At 44.8% G+C, this 19375-nt stretch overlaps 1 pseudogene; it reads right to left on the reverse strand.

Annotated features, from left to right (window-relative positions):
* The window catches only part of LOC135548943 (netrin receptor DCC-like), a 322470-nt pseudogene that overhangs the window by 250081 nt on the left and 53014 nt on the right, over nucleotides 1–19375 (reverse strand).

Genomic DNA, 19375 nt, shown 5'->3' on the forward strand with positions numbered 1-19375 from the left:
TTGAACCCTATTCCCTATATAGTGCACTACTTTAGACCAGAACCCTATAGAACCCTATTCCCTATACATAGTGCACTACTTTAGACCAGAGCCCTATAGAACCCTATTCCCTATATATAGTGCACTACTTTAGACCAGAACCCTATTGAACCCTATTCCCTATATAGTGCACTACTTTAGACCAGAGCCCTATAGAACCCTATTCCCTATACATAGTGCACTACTTTAGACCAGAGCCCTATAGAACCCTATTCCCTATATATAGTGCACTGCTTTAGCCCAGAGCCCTTAACAATCTGTTTCCATTTGGGAAGGAATCAGATTGAATGAACACATCTCAGATGTGTTGTAGGAAAGCAGTTTGATCCGTAACTGTGTTTTATCCTGAGATCACTACTGATCTAGAAGACAAGCCGCCATGACACTAGAGGTCTACGGTGCATTCACCTCAATGGCACTGATGGACCAGACCAACAGTACCTGTTGACTGTGTAGTATTTAACAGTACCAGTTGACTGTGTAGTATTTAACAGTACCTGTTGACCTTGTAGTATTTAACAGTACCAGTTGACTGTGTAGTATTTAACAGTACCTGTTGACTGTGTAGTATTTAACAGTACCTGTTGACTGTGTAGTATTTAACAGTACCTGTTGACTGTGTAGTATTTAACAGTACCTACCTTGTAGTATTTAACAGTACCTGTTGACCTTGTAGTATTTAACAGTACCTGTTGACCTTGTAGTATTTAACAGTACCTGTTGACCTTGTAGTATTTAACAGTACCTGTTGACTTAGTAGTATTTAACAGTACCTGTTGACCTTGTAGTATTTAACAGTACCTGTTGACTGTGTAGTATTTAACAGTACCTGTGTAGTATTTAACAGACCTGTTGACTAGTATTTAACAGTACCTGTTGACTGTGTAGTATTTAACAGTACCTGTTGACCTTGTAGTATTTAACAGTACCTGTTGACTGTGTAGTATTTAACAGTACCTGTTGACTGTAGTATTTAACAGTACCTGTTGACTGTGTAGTATTTAACAGTACCTGTTGACTGTGTAGTATTTAACAGTACCTGTTGACTGTGTACCTACCTTTAGTACAGTACCTGTTGACTGTGTAGTATTTAACAGTGCACCTGTTGACCTTGTAGTATTTAACAGTACCTGTTGACCTTGTAGTATTTAACAGTACCTGTTGACTGTGTAGTATTTAACAGTACCTGTTGACCATGTAGTATTTAACAGTACCTGTTGACTGTGTAGTATTTAACAGTACCTGTTGACCAGTACCTGTTGAGACTTGTAGTATTTAACAGTACCTGTTGACTGTGTAGTATTTAACAGTACCTGTTGACCTTGTAGTATTTAACAGTACCTGTTGACCTTGTAGTATTTAACAGTACCTGTTGACTTGTAGTATTTAACAGTACCTGTTGACCTTGTAGTATTTAACAGTACCTGTTGACCTTGTAGTATTTAACAGTACCTGTTGACCTTGTAGTATTTAACAGTACCTGTTGACCTTGTAGTATTTAACAGTACCTGTTGACCTTGTAGTATTTAACAGTACCTGTTGACTTGTAGTATTTAACAGTACCTGTTGACCTTGTAGTATTTAACAGTACCTGTTGACTGTGTAGTATTTAACAGTACCTGTTGACCTTGTAGTATTTAACAGTACCTGTTGACCTTGTAGTATTTAACAGTACCTGTTGACTTGTAGTATTGTACCTTATTTAACAGTACCTGTTGACCTTGTAGTATTTAACAGTACCTGTTGACTGTGTAGTATTTAACAGTACCTGTTGACCTTGTAGTATTTAACAGTACCTGTTGACTGTGTAGTATTTAACAGTACCTGTTGACCTTGTAGTATTTAACAGTACCTGTTGACCTTGTAGTATTTAACCCTGTTGACTGTGTAGTATTTAACAGTACCTGTTGACCATGTAGTATTTAACAGTACCTGTTGACTGTAGTATTTAACAGTACCTGTTGACCAGTAGTATTTAACAGTACCTGTTGACTGTGTAGTATTTAACAGTACCTGTTGACTGTGTAGTATTTAACAGTACCTGTTGACCTTGTAGTATTTAACAGTACCTGTTGACTTGTAGTATTTAACAGTACCTGTTGACTGTGTAGTATTTAACAGTACCTGTTGACTTGTAGTATTTAACAGTACCTGTTGACTGTGTAGTATTTAACAGTACCTGTTGACTGTGTAGTATTTAACAGTACCTGTTGACTGTGTAGTATTTAACAGTACCTGTTGACCTTGTAGTATTTAACAGTACCTGTTGACCTTGTAGTATTTAACAGTTGACCTTGTAGTACCTGTTGACTGTGTAGTATTTAACAGTACCTGTTGACTGTGTAGTATTTAACAGTACCTGTTGACCATGTAGTATTTAACAGTACCTGTTGACTTGTAGTATTTAACAGTACCTGTTGACTGTGTAGTATTTAACAGTACCTGTTGACTGTGTAGTATTTAACAGTACCTGTTGACTGTGTAGTATTTAACAGTACCTGTTGACTGTGTAGTATTTAACAGTACCTGTTGACTGTGTAGTATTTAACAGTACCTGTTGACTTGTAGTATTTAACAGTACCTGTTGACTGTGTAGTATTTAACAGTACCTGTTGACTGTGTAGTATTTAACAGTACCTGTTGACCTATTTAACAGTACCTGTTGACCTGTAGTATTTAACAGTACCTGTTGACCTTGTAGTATTTAACAGTACCTGTTGACCTTGTGGTATTTAACAGTACCTGTTGACTGTGTAGTATTTAACAGTACCTGTTGACTGTGTAGTATTTAACAGTACCTGTTGACTGTGTAGTATTTAACAGTACCTGTTGACTGTGTAGTATTTAACAGTACCTGTTGACTGTGTAGTATTTAACAGTACCTGTTGACCTTGTAGTATTTAACAGTACCTGGTGACCTTGTAGTATTTAACAGTACCTGTTGACCTTGTAGTATTTAACAGTACCTGTTGACCAGTAGTATTTAACAGTACCTGTTGACTGTGTAGTATTTAACAGTACCTGTTGACCTTGTAGTATTTAACAGTACCTGTTGACTTGTAGTATTTAACAGTACCTGTTGACTGTGTAGTATTTAACAGTACCTGTTGACCTTGTAGTATTTAACAGTACCTGTTGACTGTGTAGTATTTAACAGTACCTGTTGACCTTGTAGTATTTAACAGTACCTGTTGACCTTGTAGTATTTAACAGTACCTGTTGACCTTGTAGTATTTAACAGTACCTGTAGTATTTAACAGTACCTGTTGACCTTGTAGTATTTAACAGTACCTGTTGACTGTTTTAACAGACCTGTGACCTTGTAGTATTTAACAGTACCTGTTGACTGTGTAGTATTTAACAGTACCTGTTGACCCTGTTGACCTAGTATTTAACAGTACCTGTTGACTGTGTAGTATTTAACAGTACCTGTTGACCTTGTAGTATTTAACAGTACCTGTTGACTGTGTAGTATTTAACAGTACCTGTTGACCTTGTAGTATTTAACAGTACCTGTTGACTGTGTAGTATTTAACAGTACCTGTTGACCTTGTAGTATTTAACAGTACCTGTTGACTGTGTAGTATTTAACAGTACCTGTTGACCTTGTAGTATTTAACAGTACCTGTTGACTGTGTAGTATTTAACAGTACCTGTTGACCTTGTAGTATTTAACAGTACCTGTTGACTGTGTAGTATTTAACAGTACCTGTTGACCTTGTAGTATTTAACAGTACCTGTTGACTTGTAGTATTTAACAGTACCTGTTGACCTGTAGTATTTAACAGTACCTTTAAGTATTTAACAGTACCTGTTGACTGTGTAGTATTTAACAGTACCTGTTGACCTTGTAGTATTTAACAGTACCTGTTGACCTTGTAGTATTTAACAGTACCAGTTGACTGTGTAGTATTTAACAGTACCTGTTGACTGTGTAGTATTTAACAGTACCTGTTGACTGTGTAGTATTTAACAGTACCTGTTGACTGTGTAGTATTTAACAGTACCTGTTGACTGTGTAGTATTTAACAGTACCTGTTGACCTTGTAGTATTTAACAGTACCTGTTGACTGTGTAGTATTTAACAGTACCTGTTGACCATGTAGTATTTAACAGTACCTGTTGACCTGTAGTATTTAACAGTACCTGTTGACTGTGTAGTATTTAACAGTACCTGTTGACTGTGTAGTTTAACAGACCTGTTGACTGTGTAGTATTTAACAGTACCTGTTGACCTTGTAGTATTTAACAGTACCTGTTGACCTTGTAGTATTTAACAGTACCTGTTGACTGTGTAGTTTTTAACAGTACCTGTTGACTGTGTAGTATTTTACTGTACCTGTTGACTGTGTAGTATTTTACCGTACCTGTTGACTGTGTAGTATTTTACAGTACCTGTTGACCTTGTAGTATTTAACCGTACCTGTTGACCTTGTAGTATTTAACAGTACCTGTTGACTGTGTAGTATTTTACCGCATTGTAGTATTTAACAGTACCTGTTGACTGTGTAGTATTTTACCGTGTTGAGTATTTAACAGTACCTGTTGACTGTGTAGTTTTTAACAGTACCTGTTGACTGTGTAGTATTTTACTGTACCTGTTGACTGTGTCCTGGAAGTAGTAGATGCCGTAAGTCAGGACAGTTCCTCTGGTCTCCTGCGGGGGGCGCCAGCTGAGGCGGACAAAACGGCTGGACACTAGGACAGGGGCCACGTCACGGGGAGCAGAGGGGAGGAGGACACCTGAGCTGGGGACAACTGGTCGGGGAGGAGAGGAGTAAGTCAGAGAAGTAGGGGACTCAGGGCTAGGGACCTGAGGAGCTGGTGTTGGGCTGGCTACTGGTTCTAGGTAGGTATGTTAGTTATTTAGGAAGGAGGGAGGGAGGGAGGGAGGGAGGGAGGGAGGGAGGGAGGGAGGGAGGGAGGGAGGGAGGGAGGGAGGGAGGGAGGGAGGTGGGAGGGAGAGAGGGAGGTAGGGGGGTAGGAAGGAAAGAAGGAAGGAAGGGAGGTAGGGAGGTAGGAAGGAAAGAAGGAAAGAAGCAAAGAAGGAAGGAAAGAAGGAGGGAAGGAAGGAAGGAAGGACAGGAAGGAAGGAAGGAAGGAAGGAAGGAAGGAAGGAAGGAAGGAAGGAAGGAAGGAAGGAAGGAAGGAAGGAAGGAAGGAAGGAAGGAAGGAAGGAAGGAAGGAAGGAAGGAAGGAAGGAAGGAAGGAAGGAAGGAAGGAAGGAAGGAAGGAAGGAAGGAAGGGCAGGAAGGAAGGTGGGAGGGAGGGATTTAATAAAACAACAGGAGCATGACCAATGGAATGATAAGAAAAGGAAAGAAGACCGTGAAGAAAAGAAGATCACAGACAAGAAAAGGGAATCAGTACTCTCAGTTATAGATCATTACAGTGCAGTAGAAGTGTCATACAGAAGCAGAGAGAGAGACAGAGACAGAGACAGAGAGAGAGGGGGACAGAGACAGACAGAGAGATAGAGTGAGAGAGAGAGAGAGACAGAGAGAGACAGAGAGAGAGCGAGAGGGACAGAGAGAGAGAGAGAGAGACAGAGAGCGAGAGAGAGGGACAGAGAGAGAGAGAGAGGACAGAGACAGACAGAGACAGACAGAGACAGACAGAGACAGAGACAGAGAGAGAGAGAGAGAGAGAGACAGAGACAGAGAGAGAGAGAGAGAGAGAGAGAGAGAGACAGAGACAGAGAGAGAGAGAGAGAGAGAGAGAGAGAGAGAGAGAGCAAGAGAGAGAGAGAGAGAGAGAGAGAGAGAGACAGAGAGAGAGAGACAGAGACAGACAGAGACAGACAGAGACAGAGACAGAGACAGACAGAGAGAGAGAGAGAGACAGAGACAGAGAGAGAGAGAGAGAGCAAGAGAGAGAGAGAGACAGAGACAGAGAGAGAGAGAGAGAGAGAGAGAGAGAGAGACAGAGAGAGAGAGAGAGGGACAGACACAGACAGAGAGACAGAGAGTGAGAGAGAGAGAGAGAGAGAGAGAGAGAGACAGAGACAGCATGTGTACAGATAAGTATCTTCATTTTCGGCGGAGGTTATAGCGTTGTAGCGTTGTAGCATTTATAGGTTATAGCGTTGTATGTTTGTGACATGGATGGATCTGAAGTCATGGATGTTCAAGTGCCAAGATCGGACAAGTTCAGAGAGCCATGCCATCATGTTTATTTGACATCAATACATTACTGTGTCAACACATGGTATCGGTCTAACAACAATGGCCTAACAAATTGTCCTAAAATGTCCTAACCATAACCAACATATTTTATATTTTATCCCTGTAGAGGAAACATGGGTAGCGGGAATCTATCAACACTGGGATCTCTGAACACTGCGGTTAGACACACTACGAATCAGCCCATGACAGTACCCATTGTCTATCAAATCAAATCACATTTTAATTGGTCACATGCACATATTTTTAGCAGTATGTAAACATTATTAAAGTGACCAGTGTTCCATTATTACAGTGACCAGTGTTCCATTATTAAAGTGACCAGTGTTCCATTATTACAGTGACCAGTGTTCCATTATTAAAGTGACCAGTGTTCCATTATTACAGTGACCAGTGTTCCATTATTATAAGTGACCAGTGTTCCATTATTAAAGTGACCAGTGTTCCATTATTAAAGTGACCAGTGTTCCATTATTAAAGTGACCAGTGTTCCATTATTACAGTGACCAGTGTTCCATTATTAAAGTGACCAGTGTTCCATTATTAAAGTGACCAGTGTTCCATTATTAAAGTGACCATGTTCCATTATTATTACAGTGACCAGTGTTCCATTATTAAAGTGACCAGTGTTCCTATTAAAGTGACCAGTGTTCCATTATTAAAGTGACCAGTGTTCCATTATTAAAGTGACCAGTGATTCCATGTCTATGTATATAGGGCAGCAGTCACTAAGGTGCAGGGTTGAGTAACTGGGTGGTAACCGGATAGTGATGGCTATTTAACAGTCTGATGGCCTTGAGGTAGAAGCTGTTTTTCAGTCTCTCGGTCCCAGCTTTGATGCATCTGTACTGACCTCGCCTTCTGGATGATAGCGGGGTGAACAGGCAGTGGCTCGGGTGGTTGATGTCCTTAATGATCTTTTTGGCCTTCCTGTGACATCGGGTGCTGTAGGTGTCCTGGAGGGCAGGTAGTTTGCCCCCGGTGATGCGCAGGGCAGACCGCACCACCCTCTAGAGAGCCCTGGGGTTACGGACGGCGTAATTACAGTACCAGGCGGTGTGATACAGTCCGACAGGATGCTCTCAATGGTGCATCTGTAAAAGTTTGTGAGGGTCTTAGGGGCCAAGACACATTTCTTGAGCTTCCTGAGGTTGATGAGGTGATGTTGCACCTCCTTCACCACACTGTCTGTGGGGGGTGGAACCATTTCAGATTGTCAGTGAAGTGTACGCCGAGGAACTTTCCACCTTCTCTACTGTAGCCTGGTCGATGCTCCCTCTGCTGTCTCCTGAAGTCCACCATCAGCTCCTTAGTTTTGTTGACGTTGAGGGAGAGGTTATTTTTCTAAATGGTGTGCTGTGCTGTGCTAGTTAGTTTCCCTCTGTAGGACAGAGGCAGGGAGCTCATATATTTTTCTCACCTCTGATAATGCTCTGATGCAGAAATAGTCCTGTCACACGACACCAACCTCACACACACACACACACACACACACACACACACACACACACACACACACACACACACACACACACACACACACACACACACACACACACACACACACACACACACACACACACACCAGCCCATGTCACACACACTGGGCAATGTCACACACACACACACACACACACACACACACACACACACACACACACACACACACACACACACACACACACACACACACACACACACGTACACGCACACGCACACGCACACGCACACACACACACACACACACACACACACACACACACACACACACACACACACACACACACACACACACACACACACAGGGCAATGTCATACACACCAGCCTCACAGCCTAACACACATCGTCACCAGGGAATGAGTATTACGGCCAAACGAACCCTGTTGAGAACAGTGGACACTGTCTCTGAAAAGACCACTACTTGGCAACTGTTTTAGGATATATGTGTCGAATGAAGTTGAGATTTTCAACGGGCTTACACCGACAACAGACACATCTACTCATTATGGGAAGATATTGCCTTTCATTAAGCTCGGATAAATCTGATGTATCTGTCCAAACGCCTTCTAGATAAAGGTCAAGGGTCAAGGGGTCATCCTGTGGAATTTTTATTTTATTTTTTTATTTTATCTTTATTTAACTAGGCTATTCTTTTTAACTAGGATATTCTTTAAAAGCTTTGTCTTGTACAGTACGTCAATACTCTGCTAAAAGCTGCCAGAGTGCTAGACTTGCATCCTAAACGGCACCCTTTTCCCTATATAGTGCACTACTTTAGACCAGATCCCTATGGAACCCTATTCCCTATATAGTGCACTACTTTAGACCAGAGCCCTATGGAACCCTATTCCCTATATATAGTGCACTATTTTTGACCAGGACCCATAGTGAACTATGTACGTGGGGGGATAGTATTTAATTTGGGATACATGGCTAGACCGCTCCACTGCACTGAAACCCCACGCATCACTCTATGGGAGTAGCCCCATTAGCCAAGCCTTCTCTGTGGGGAAGGGGGAAGGAAGGCCGAACCCTAAATCTCACCCTATTATATACACAGGGCAATACGTTTGACCCATATAGCACTATGTAGAGAATAGAGTGCCATTTGGGACAGAGACAGAGGGTAGAGGGGGGGGGGGGGTTGCTGTCAAAGGCTTAATCCATTTTTGATTTTTCGGGTGTTGAAAGCGCCGCAAAGAGAAAGTCCATTTCAGACCTGCCATCTGTAAATACTTGCAAGCCGATAGTCAAAGTGTTCGGCCACGGAGCCACACACAAAGGGTGGTACGGAGCCACACACAAAGGGTGGTACGGAGCCACACACAAAGGGTGGTACGGAGCCACACACAAAGGGTGGTACGGAGCGCACACACAAAGGGTGGTACGGAGCGCACACACAAAGGGTGGTACGGAGCCACACACAAAGGGTGGTACGGAGCCACACACAAAGGGTGGTACGGAGCCACACACAAAGGGTGGTACGGAGCCACACACAAAGGGTGGTACGGAGCCACACACAAAGGGTGGTACGGAGCCACACACAAATGGTGGTACGGAGCCACACACAAAGGGTGGTACGGAGCCACACACAAAGGGTGGTACGGAGCCACACACAAAGGGTGGTACGGAGCCACACACAAAGGGTGGTACGGAGCCACACACAAAGGGTGGTACGGAGCCACACACAAAGGGTGGTACGGAGCGCACACACAAAGGGTGGTACGGAGCGCACACACAAAGGGTGGTACGGAGCCACACACAAAGGGTGGTACGGAGCGCACACACAAAGGGTGGTACGGAGCGCACACACAAAGGGTGGTACGGAGCGCACACACAAAGGGTGGTACGGAGCGCACACACAAAGGGTGGTACGGAGCGCACACACAAAGGGTGGTACGGAGCGCACACACAAAGGGTGGTACGGAGCGCACACACAAAGGGTGGTACGGCGCGCACACACAAAGGGTGGTACGGAGCGCACACACAAAGGGTGGTACGGAGCGCACACACCAAAGGGTGGTACGGAGCGCACACACAAAGGGTGGTACGGAGCGCACACACAAAGGGTGGTACGGAGCGCACACACAAGGGTGGTACGGAGCGCACACACAAAGGGTGGTACGGAGCGCACACACAAAGGGTGGTACGGAGCCACACACAAAGGGTGGTACGGAGCCACACACAAAGGGTGGTACGGAGCGCACACACAAAGGGTGGTACGGAGCGCACACACAAAGGGTGGTACGGAGCGCACACACAAAGGGTGGTACGGAGCGCACACACAAAGGGTGGTACGGAGCCACACACAAAGGGTGGTACGGAGCGCACACACAAAGGGTGGTACGGACCACACACAAAGGGTGGTACGGAGCGCACACACAAAGGGTGGTACGGAGCGCACACACACAGGGTGGTACGGAGCCACACACAGGGTGGTACGGAGCGCACACACAAAGGGTGGTACGGAGCGCACACACACAGGGTGGTACGGAGCCACACACAAAGGGTGGTACGGAGCGCACACACAAAGGGTGGTACGGAGCGCACACACAAAGGGTGGTACGGAGCGCACACACAAAGGGTGGTACGGAGCGCACACACAAAGGGTGGTACGGAGCGCACACACAAAGGGTGGTACGGAGCGCACACACAAAGGGTGGTACGGAGCGCACACACAAAGGGTGGTACGGAGCGCACACACAAAGGGTGGTACGGAGCGCACACACAAAGGGTGGTACGGAGCGCACACACAAAGGGTGGTACGGTGCGCACACACAAAGGGTGGTACGGAGCGCACACACAAAGGGTGGTACGGAGCGCACACACAAAGGGTGGTACGCAGCGCACACACAAAGGGTGGTACAGAGCGCACACACAAAGGGTGGTACGGGGCGCACACACAAAGGGTGGTACGGAGCGCACACACAAAGGGTGGTACGGAGCGCACACACAAAGGGTGGTACGGAGCGCACACACACAGGGTGGTACGGAGCGCACACACAAAGGGTGGTACGGAGGTACAGAAAGAAGTGTATTTATAGAGTATGAATCACTGCACTTACAGACACGTTGAGAGAAGTCTACATGAACTCTGCCTTGGTAAGTTTACATGTACCCTGCTTTGGTAAGTTTACATGTACCCTGCCTTGGTAAGTTTACATGTTACTCTTAGAACATAATGTAGTCAGTTACTGGTCATGGGGCTGCATCTGGAAAGGCACACTATTCCTACACTATTCCCAATATAGTGCACTACTTTTGAACAGAGCCCTATGGAACCTGGCTAAATGTAGTGCACTATATAGGGCTTAGGGTGCCATTGAAGACAGTCAGTAAATATCTGCCTCTGTTCTCCATGCTCCAGGTAGTTTAACAGTCTCTGGTTCAGATAAAGGGTTCATTAGACACGCATCATTACTAGAGGAATACCTCGGCAGAATCCCCATCTGACATACCCCCCGCCACCCCCCACGGTTCCTTCCAGCCGAAGACCATCTGATATACCCCCCACCTCCCCCACGGTTTCCTCCAGCCCAAGACCATCTGATATACCCCCCATCACCCCCTACGGTTCCCTCCAGCCCAAGCCTCTTCCCTCCAGCCCAAGCCCCGTCTGACATATTATAATGTATGGCCATGTAGTAAAAAGCATGTGTAGTGAGTGAACATGTTTATAGGTTGATCTGTGGAGAGACACAGACAGATGTCTTTCCTGATGACCCTTCCATCATCCACTGAGCAAGAAGAAGAATGGCTCCATCCCAAACGGGCACCCGGTTTCCTATATAGGGCACTACACAACAAACAAAGTGGACAGTACCATTGACTGGCATCCATCTCCATTCATCCGTGTCCCAGTGCTATTTCAGACCAGTCTCTCTCTCTCTCTCTCCCCTCCCCAACGTGCCTCTCTCTCGTTGATTAGCTGTATTTTGGGTTAGTGAGGGCTAATGAGCCTCAGCCTGGTTCACATTAAACACATGATAACAGGAGCACTCTGTGTTTTACCTCCCAGTACAAAAAGTCCAGATGACGCTGGAGGAGAGGGTTGGACAGTTTATACAGCCTGTTGATGCTGGAGAGGGTTGGACAGTTTATACAGCCTGTTGATGCTGGAGAGGGTTGGACAGTTTATACAGCCTGTTGATGCTAGAGTGGGTTGGACAGTTTATACAGCCTGTTGATGCTAGAGTGGGTTGGACAGTTTATACAGCCTGTTGATGCTGGAGAGGGTTGGACAGTTTATACAGCCTGTTGATGCTGGAGAGGGTTGGACAGTTTATACAGCCTGTTGATGCTAGAGTGGGTTGGACAGTTTATACAGCCTGTTGATGCTGGAGAGGGTTGGACAGTTTATACAGCCTGCTGTAATTGCACTATGGACGCTTGTTCGTTTTCTGGTGCGCTTGTGTGTGTGTGTGTGTGTGTGTGTGTGTGCGTGTGTGTGTGTGTGCGTGCGTGTGTGTGTTCCTGCGTGCATTGTGTGTGTGCCCACTTTGCTGCAAGGCCTAATGCCAACTTCGGCCTTGTTGTTGTTCAATCATTTTCATGGCTCATTTTACGGGCAAGAAATAAACACTCTAATAACAAATACTGATCCAGTGAATTTGGTACCGTACAGCCACCCATTGTGGTACCGTACAGCCACCCATTGTGGTACCGTACAGCCACCCATTGTGGTACCGTACAGCCACCCATTGTGGTACCGTACAGCCACCCATTGTGGTACCGTACAGCCACCCATTGTGGTACCGTACAGCCACCCATTGTGGTACCGTACAGCCACCCATTGTGGTACCGTACAGCCACGCATTGTGGTACCGTACAGCCACCCATTGTGGTACCGTACAGTCACCCATCGTGGTACCGTACAGCCACCCATCGTGGTACCGTACAGCCACCCATCGTGGTACCGTACAGTCACCCATCGTGGTACCGTAGCCACCCATCGTGGTACCGTACAGTCGTGGTACATAGTCACCCATCGTGGTACCGTACAGCCACCCATCGTGGTACCGTACAGCCACCCATCGTGGTACCGTACAGCCACCCATCGTGGTACCGTACAGCCACCCATCGTGGTACCGTACAGTCACCCATCGTGGTACCGTACAGCCACCCATCGTGGTACCGTACAGTCACCCATCGTGGTACCGTACAGTCACCCATCGTGGTACCGTACAGCCACCCATCGTGGTACCGTACAGCCACCCATCGTGGTACCGTACAGCCACCCATCGTGGTACCGTACAGCCACCCATCGTGGTACCGTACAGCCACCCATTGTGGTACCGTACAGCCACCCATTGTGGTACCGTACAGCCAGCCATTGTGGTACCGTACAGCCACCCATTGTGGTACCGTACAGCCACCCATCGTGGTACCGTACAGCCACCCATCGTGGTACCGCACAGCCACCCATTGTGGTACCGTACAGCCACCCATTGTGGTACCGTACAGCCACCCATTGTGGTACCGTACAGCCACCCATTGTTCATTTGAAATCAGTGCATGCTCTTAAAAATGTGTGTCTTTTTTTATTTTTTTGTCTTTGATTAAAAGTTATATAATATTAAAATCAGCAACAACCCAGCAACAGCATTTATTTGTTTGTATTTTGTATTTATTATGGATCCCCATTAGTTCCTGCCAAGGCAGCAGCTACTCTTCCTGGGGTTTATTATGGATCCCCATTAGTTCCTGCCAAGGCAGCAGCTACTCTTCCTGGGGTTTATTAAGATCCCCATTAGTTCAGCAGCTACTCTTCCTGGGGTTTATTATGGATCCCCATTAGTTCCTGCCAAGGGGGTTTATTATGGATCCCCAGCAGCTACTCTTCCTGGGATCCCCATTAGTTTATTATGGATCCCCATTAGTTCCTGCCAAGGCAGCAGCTACTCTTCCTGGGGTTTATTATGGATCCCCATTAGTTCCTGCCAAGGCAGCAGCTACTCTTCCTGGGGTTTATTATGGATCCCCATTAGTTCCTGCCAAGGCAGCAGCTACTCTTCCTGGGGTTTATTATGGATCCCCATTAGTTCCTGCCGAGGCAGCAGCTACTCTTCCTGGGGTTTATTATGGATCCCCATTAGTTCCTGCCAAGGCAGCAGCTACTCTTCCTGGGGTTTATTATGGATCCCCATTAGTTCCTGCCAAGGCAGCAGCTACTCGTTCTGGGTTCCAGCAAAATGTAGGTCGTTATACAATTTTAAAATCCTTACAATATATTCAAAACACATGAAGTGTGTTCCCTCAGACCACTACTCTACTACCACATATCAACGATACAAAATCCACGTGTACGTGTTGTGTTACCAGGTAAAGTGATCTCTGTTGATGAACCTTTTACTGCCGTGGGCTACATCAGGTTGACATCACGTGATTTTTGGTCATCTTAAAACAAATCTACTTTGAAACAGAAGTATTCACCTTACACACTCGGTTTATGGGTTTAAAATACAGAAGACACCTGTACCATGTCAGATGTATAGAGTTGACATGTATTACATTTTGAGTTTACATCCCGATATTACACTTTATATACATGACATGAAGACTGAAATGTAACACAATCCGACATAGAAACCCCCCAGATTTTTGGCCGCTTTAAAAAAAAAAGTGTATTAATTATGAAATTTTGAAAAAATATTCCTCCCGTTTAGCCACTAGGTCATTTGACTGCAGGACTATGGCAGTACTGCTATAGCAAAGAACTACTGCTCACCGGTGACAAATATATAAAAAATAAATATGTCTGTGTATTTAGTGGGGGAAAAGACAAGTGTGGCACTATTTTGAAACCGCTTAAAAGTACTTCTGGCCAAAGGCAAGCTCCTTCTCTAAAAACCATTAACCCAGATGAAGTAGTCACCTTTGTATGATGAGCTCTGAGATCACAGGGTTCCCTCGGTCTTTGAATCAAACGCACCACATATGCTTTGAAATACAAAATACAAATTTGTCTGACGTCCTTATACGCTCTTTTCAAGTTCCAGTGTTCAGAGCATCATACAACATCATACAAAGTGTTCATTCATATTTTAACCTACATTTTTCAACTACCAAGATGAGAGCCATTTTTGCAACTTTCAAGTATCTCATCTTGACAGTGTTTTGATAGGAAAGTGAGGAAAATGTCTTGTCTTGATAGGAAAGGTAGTCTAGTGGTTAGAGCGTTGAACTAGTAACCGAAAGGTAGCCCTGAACCATAAACAATTAATGACCATGCACCTGTGGAACGGTCATTAAGACACGAACTAACAGATCAGTGTTCTGCCATGGCCAGCGAAGAGCACGGATCTCAATCCCATTGAGCATGTCTGGGACCTGTTGGATCGGAGGGTGAGGGCTAGGGCCATTCCCCCCAGAAATGTCTGGGAACTTGCAGGTGCCTTGGTGGAAGAGTGGGGTAACATCTCACAGCAAGAACTGGCAAATCTGGTGCAGTCCATGAGGAGGAGATGCACTGCAGTACTTAATGCAGCTGGTGGCCACACCAGATACTGACTGTTACTTTGATTTTGACCCCCCCCCCTCCCCTTTGTTCAGGGACACATTATTCCATTTCTATTAGTCACATGTCTGTGGAACTTGTTGTTGAATCTTGTTACGTTTATAAAAATATTTACACACGTGTGCTGAAAATAAACGCAGTCGACAGTGAGACATGAGTTTGTGTATAAAGAAACAAATACATCATATGACCCCCCCCCCCACCCCAACCCACCATCACTTGTAAAACCAAAGTTGCGCCCCCGGGCGTAGCACTACCTATTCCCTCAGCAATTTTGATTGATTCACCCACTTTACATTACTTGTGTCCCAAAGGCCACCCTATTCCTTACATAGCACAAGACCTTTGACCAAGGCTCTATGGGTTCTGGTCTAAAGTAGTGCACTATATAGGGAATAGGGTTCAATAGGGCTCTGGTCTAAAGTAGTGCACTATGTATAGGGAATAGGGTTCTATAGGGCTCTGGTCTAAAGTAGTGCACTATGTATAGTGAATAGGGTTCTATAGGGCTCTGGTCTAAAGTAGTGCACTATATAGGGAATAGGGTTCTATAGGGCTCTGGTTTAAAGTAGTGCACTATGTATAGGGAATAGGGTTCCATAGGGCTCTGGTCTAAAGTAGTGCACTATGTATAGGGAATAGGGTTCCATAGGGCTCTGGTCTAAAGTAGTGCACTATGTATAGGGAATAGGGTTCTATAGGGCTCTGGTCTAAAGTAGTGCACTATGTATAGGGAATAGGGTTCTATAGGGCTCTGGTCTAAAGTAGTGCACTATGTATAGTGAATAGGGTTCTATAGGGCTCTGGTCTAAAGTAGTGCACTATATAGGGAATAGGGTTCTATAGGGCTCTGGTCTAAAGTAGTGCACTATGTATAGGGAATAGGGTTCTATAGGGCTCTGGTCTAAAGTAGTGCACTATGTATAGGGAATAGGGTTCTATAGGGCTCTGGTCTAAAGTAGTGCACTATGTATAGTGAATAGGGTTCTATAGGGCTCTGGTCTAAAGTAGTGCACTATATAGGGAATAGGGTTCTATAGGGCTCTGGTCTAAAGTAGTGCACTATGTATAGGGAATAGGGTTCTATAGGGCTCTGGTCTAAAATAGTGCACTATATAGGGAATAGGGTTCCATTTGGGAGAGGTCCATTATACTTGGTTTTCGGTGGATGATGAAGGGGTCGTTGGGAAGGCCTTCTATCATAGATACAATACATTAGTGAACCTGCTACACAACGGCTTGTCTGTCAGCTTGATAAAAATGACCCTCCACCTCCTCTCGATTAATACAAGAGGACATCTCAGAAACATTACACGGATACAGTGGAAGACTGAGGGAATCATTTCCTCTTGTCACTATCCCCCACTACCACTATGGCTGGAGGGCTGCTAGACAATAAAGCTCTGTGGAGTTTGTCATAGTCTATAACCAAGCTCCAGGAAGAATATGTTTTTAATGGAAGGTGAGGGTGTGTGTGTGTGAGAGAGAGAGAGATAAAGAGAGAGAGAGAGAGAGAGAGAGAGAGAGAGCAGAGAGAAGAGAGCAGAGAGAGAGAGAGAGAGAGAGAGAGAGGGAGAAGTGCAGGGCAGGGAGAAGAGAGCAGAGAGAGAGAGAGAGCAGAGAGAAGAGAGCAGAGAGAGAGAGAGAGAGAGAGAGCAGAGAGAAAGAGAGCAGAGAGAAGAGAGCAGAGAGAGAGAGACAGAGAGAGAGAGAGAGAGAGAGAGAGAGACAGAGAGAGAGACAGAGAGAGAGACAGAGAGAAGAGAGCAGAGAGAAGAGAGCAGAGAGAGAGAGGGAGAGAGAGAGAGAGAGAAGTGCAGGGCAGGGAGAGAGGGGGGATGAGAAGGAGAAGGACATTAAGAGGAGGGTAGATCAATCTGGACAAGACAACTGCATGAATTGGGTGTTGAACTGAGCACCACTGTGAAGTATGTTGTAGGTTGTGTGTGTGCTGAACAGTACTACAGTCTAGGCTACATTCATTATATTTCCTCCTCTCTCTGCTTATTTAGCCATATAATGTTCAGACTTGAGCTACAATACATATTTCGTCTGTATTATAACATAAAGACCATCTTGTCTTCATTTTAGAAAGAAAAATAGAAAAACAAATGGGTTCAATTGAATTAATATAACTGAGGAAAACCATATTTTCAATTGTCCTTGACAGTAATCTGTAGATCATAATCTATAGTGGCTTCATAACCATACAAACCCTTTTATTTTTCACACACTTTTCTGTGTTACCACATTAATTTAATGTTGGGCATCCCGAGTGGCTCAGAGGTCTAAGACACTAAGACACAGGTGCTAGCTGTGCCACTAGAGATCCTGGGTTAGAGTCCAGGCTCTGTCTCAGAGGTCTAAGACACAGTGCTGGCTGTGCCACTAGAGATCCTGGGTTAGAGTCCAGGCTCTGTCTCAGAGGTCTAAGACACTAAGACACAGTGCTGGCTGTGCCACTAGAGATCCTGGGTTAGAGTCCAGGCTCTGTCTCAGAGGTCTAAGACACTAAGACACAGTGCTAGCTGTGCCACTAGAGATCCTGGGTTTGAGTCCAGGCTCTGTCTCAGTGGTCTAAGGCTCTGCATCACAGTGCTAGCTGTGCCACTAGAGATCCTGGGTTAGAGTCCAGGCTCTGTCTCAGAGGTCTAAGGCTCTGCATCACAGTGCTAGCTGTGCCACTAGAGATCCTGGGTTAGAGTCCAGGCTCTGTCTCAGAGGTCTAAGGTTCTGCATCACAGTGCTAGCTGTGCCACTAGAGATCCTGAGTTAGAGTCCAGGCTCTGTCTCATCCGGCCGCGACTAGTACACAATTGTCCCAGCGTCGCCTGGTTTAGGGAACGGTTTGTCTGGCCGGGATGTCCTCGTCCCATCGTGCTCTAGCGACTACTGTGGAGGGCCTGGCGCAGTGCACGCTGATACAGTACAGTGTTTCCTCCGACACATTGGTGCCGTTGGTTTGTACAGTGCGGCATGACTGGGTCAAGTTTCACTGGCTCTCAACATTCACCTCTCCCGAGTCCGTACAGGAGTTGCAGCGATGGGACAAGACTGTAACTACCAATTGGGGAGAAAAAGGGGTAAAAAAAAAAAAATACAAATATTAAATAAATATGATATATTTAAAAAAAAAAGTTAATAAAAAATATATATATATTTTGTGTCACTGGGTTACACACAATAACGCATAAAGTCCTAGTTGGAATTTAGTTCGTAGACATTTAAGAAATTTAAATCTGAAATAATTTGAGTCAATAAAGATTCAACCCCTTATTTTATGACACCTAAATAAATTTAAAATGTAAAAATGTGCTAAACAACTCACATAATAAGTTGCAAGGACTCATTCTGTGTTCAATAATAGTGGTTAAAATTATTTTTTTTATGGCTAACTCATCTCTGTACCCCCACATATACAATTATCTGTAAGTTCCCTCAATTGAGCAGTGAATTTCAAGCACAGGTTCAACTACAAAGACCAAGGAGGTTTTTCAAGGCCTTGCAAAAATGGGTACCAATTGGTTGATGTGTAGAATTTTTAAAACGGAGACATTGAATATCCCTTTGAGCATGGTGACGTTATTAATTTGACTTTTGATGGTGTATCAATACACCCAGTCACTACAAAGATACAGTCATCCTTCCTAACTCAGTTTCCGGAGAGGAAGGAAACAGCTCAGGGGTTTCACCATGAGGCCAATGGTGACTTTAAAACGGTTACAGAGTTGAATGGCTGTGATAGGAGAAAACTGAGGATGGATCAACAACATTGTAGTTACTCCACAACACAAACTGAATTGACAGTGTGAAAAGGAAGCCAGTACAGAATAAAACATATTCCAAAACAGGTATCCCGTTTGCAACAAGACACTTAATTAATACTATGAAAAATGTGGCAAAGAAATTATATTTTTGTCCTGAATAGAAGGTGTTATGTTTGGGGCAAATCCAACACATCACTGAGTACCACTCTTCATATTTTCCAGCATGGTGGTGGCTGCATCATGTTATGGGTATGCTTGTCATTGGCAAGGACTAGGGAGTTATTTAGGATAAAAAGAAACAGAATACAGCTATGACCACAGGCAAAATCCTAGTTCAGTCTGCTTCCAAACAGACACTGGGAGATGAATT

The sequence above is a fragment of the Oncorhynchus masou genome, chromosome 11 (genome assembly GCF_036934945.1).
Source record: "Oncorhynchus masou masou isolate Uvic2021 chromosome 11, UVic_Omas_1.1, whole genome shotgun sequence".
Lineage (NCBI taxonomy): Eukaryota > Metazoa > Chordata > Actinopteri > Salmoniformes > Salmonidae > Oncorhynchus > Oncorhynchus masou.